The following is a 3,301-nucleotide window of genomic DNA, read 5'->3' on the forward strand; positions in this document are numbered from 1 at the left end:
TTCCTGCCCTCACTGTCTAGGGACAAGAAAGACCCTGACATCGGGCTCTCCCAGCCTAGTTTTTGTTCTTGTTTTAATTTCCAGAGGGCACATGTGTTCGCCAGAGAGGGACAGAGAAGGAAAAGAACCCCCCACTGGGGCGTGATTGTCACAATCCTTTCTCCGTTTCTCCATCCTGTCGGGATTTTGGGCACACACACATACATGCCCAGCATGTTTTTCAAGTCTCCAGGGCAGGGATTTGAACCACTATCAGCCATGTGGGATCCTGTCCCTTACTCACTAGGCCACAGGGCTGATCCATTCCCCCAGCATAGTTGCTCCATTCTGGCCCAGGTCAGGCCACCAAAGCGGCCCCTATGCTGGCCTCGTCATGGCCGATTTGGGCTCATGTATTTAGAATCAGGCGTGTGGGGAGAGAACTCACGTGCTGACCCGTGTTCCAGGTACCCAGATGTCCCAGGCACCCGGCAGACACTCTCACATACACTGTATCATTTGGTCTTCACAGCATCCCTGCGAAGGGGCTCTGTCCGCAGTTAGCAGGTGAGGAGACGAGACAGGAGTGAAGTGAGGGCTTGCTCAGGCTACGGAGCAGGTGCTGAGGTGCATTGGAGTCACGTTCTCCAATGCCCAGAATAATGCCCTTTCTGGATCCCAGGCCACTTGCAATCCCTGAAGGGCTGGAGAATGTATAAGGGACCCTTCCCATGGGTTAAGATGAGAGAGGGTTGGGGCCAGCAGATGGCATGGTGATTAAGGCGCTGAACTCTCACATAGCCAATGGTGGTTCGAGTCCTGGATGTGGTGACTTGCTTTCTTACTTTCCTTCTCTCTGTCTCTCTCTGATGAGCGTAAGTACAATATAGTAAATTAAAGAGAAAAAAAATTAAATAAGTAATTGCAAAAAAAAAAAAAAAAGACGAGAGAGGGTTAAGGGTACAAACTGCACACCCAGACCACCTTGGCTGGATATTGGCCCCACTTTCCAGCTGTGGCACCTGGGGCAGGCTGCTTGTCTTGCAGCCCTCGGTTTTCTCATGTCTAAGATGAGACCCTGTCACCTGCGGAGTGCATCAGGCTTCCCTGAGGTCATGCCCACCCACCCACCCATTAGTCACCTGGCAGGAGGTGAGCATTTCCATGCCGGGCACGGTGCTAGGGACCCTGACGTGAGCCAGTCAGGGCCCCCTCCACACACAGCTGCCATAATCCCCTATGTAGCCACACTGGAGCGAACGCCTGGCCAATGAGCAACAGCTCCCGTGGCCAAGGCTTCTCCAGCTGTGGGAAGTGGGAAGCGGGTCCATCTCCAGGTTAGGGGTGGGACCCCTCTGCCCTGCCTGGCACTGGGTGGCTTTCAGGCACGGGGGCCTGTGTGCATTAACAGAACCCTGCCCAGTACCCACTGTGGGAGGACAGCAGGGAGAGGGGACAGTGGGAGGAGGAAGAGGACGAGTAGGGTGCTTTGGGAGTCAGTCCCTTTCAGCTCGAGAGCGCCCCCCCGCCATGGCAGCAAGCTTGGCCATTTCTCTCTGACGGGGATGCCCACCATACTGGGCATTCATCCCACCTTCATTCAGCCAAGAACAGGCAACGAGGGGTAGGTAGCCTCTGCTGTGTGACCTGAGGCCATCTGCCTGCCTTCTCTGGGCTGTCCCCTGGAGCCTGGAGACCTCGGGTCCCCTGTCCAGTTCTCAGCTGAGCCATCAGCTGCCCGCATCTTCACCAAAGGCACAGCTCACGGCTGCTCCCCAGGGGGCTCTGAGGACAGAGTGGGGGACAGCGAGTCTCCCTGGCATCGAGTGACTGGACCGCCATCACACAGGGCCGTGGGTACAATGTCTGATAGCCTGCCTCCCGTGGGATGGAGGGTGGACGTCGGGCAGGAGTGACTGGGCTAGACGTGAGAGTGTGTTTGGGGGCTGAGAGGAGGCTGGGAACTGAGCCCTGAGTCGGACTCTCGCCCTCCTCCGCCCGGAAGCCCTGTCTGACTTGGGTGAACTACACCCACCTCTCTGGCTGCCGTTTCCCATCTTTGCTGGGATTTGGCTCTCCTCAGTCCCTCTTCCTCCAGGAGGGGCTTCCTGGGCTTGCCCCTGTCCTGCCTCCAGCTCAGCCAAGTGTCCAGTCTCAGCCTTGTCCCTGCCAGGAACAATGGACCAGGCAGGGCTGGTCACTCATCGGCCCCAAGCCCTGTCCCCACCCTGAGCCTAGACTATTTTCAGCCCTTGCAGATGGAGTCAGAAAAGGAGTTTCCATTCCCAGCACAATGACTCCCTTGGACCATTGTCTAGCAGCGGCATGGGGGGATCTGCCTCCCCCAGATATGCCCTGCCCCTACCCACCAGGCCTCCTCGCCCTGCTCCTCACCTCCCCACTCTGACATGGTTTCCTGGGGCTGAGCACTCCAGGAGGCTGTTGCAACACAGCACCTGAGAACCTGGGAGACACCATCATTTGGAATCAGTTTCCCCTCCTGTCAGGGACCTCAGACTGCTTCGCTTAAGTGGAGGCTCCGAGAAGGCTGCACCTTGCCCAGTGTCACACAGAAGTCACAGTTCTCTGGCTGCCCTGCTGCCTTGGGCACCTCTGATAGGTCTGGTTTGCGCCTCCTTGCGTGGAGAGCTCACCTCTGAAGGCCTGGGGAGAAACCTGGGTGGCATGGGCGGGCGAGGTTGCACATTAGGTTCTGCCCAGGAGTTCAGGGCAGGGGCCTGGGCTTGACTCATGTCCTCTGCATTCAGTCCTGTTCTGACCTGTGGCGGTCACGGACTGAATGTTGGTGTCCTCGGCTTCATGTGTGGAAATCCTACCTGCCAAGCGATGGTGCTAGGAGGTGGTGCCTCTGAGAGGTGATTGTAAAAGGGATCCCAGAGAGCTCCCTCACGCTGTTCCCGCCGTGTGAGCAGGTGACAAGAAGTCAGCGGGTGGTCTGCAAACTGGAAGAGGCCCACGCTGGACCCTAGCCATGCCGGCACCCTGATCTTGGACTTTGAGCCTCCAGAAGCATGGGGCATATATGCCTGCTGTGTATAAGCCGTGAGGTGGACGGCATTCTGTTATAGCATCCAAACCGACAAGACAGTGGCTTCAGCAGGCATGGAACTCAGGGCTCCCGAGTGGCTGTCCTGGGGAAAGGAGGAGGGTAGGAGCAGGGCCCTGGCCCAGTTCAGCCGTCAGCGTTTCCAAGACTGCGGACTCGGTTTCTTCACTGTCAAATGGGACGGCTACTCCCTCTTCGAGCATGAGAATGCAGTGAGGCCAACAATGGCTTTATCTTCCCCTGTCTGCGCTCCCT

Source organism: Tupaia chinensis, unplaced genomic scaffold (assembly GCF_000334495.1).
Source record: "Tupaia chinensis unplaced genomic scaffold, TupChi_1.0 Scaffold000047_1, whole genome shotgun sequence".
Lineage (NCBI taxonomy): Eukaryota > Metazoa > Chordata > Mammalia > Scandentia > Tupaiidae > Tupaia > Tupaia belangeri.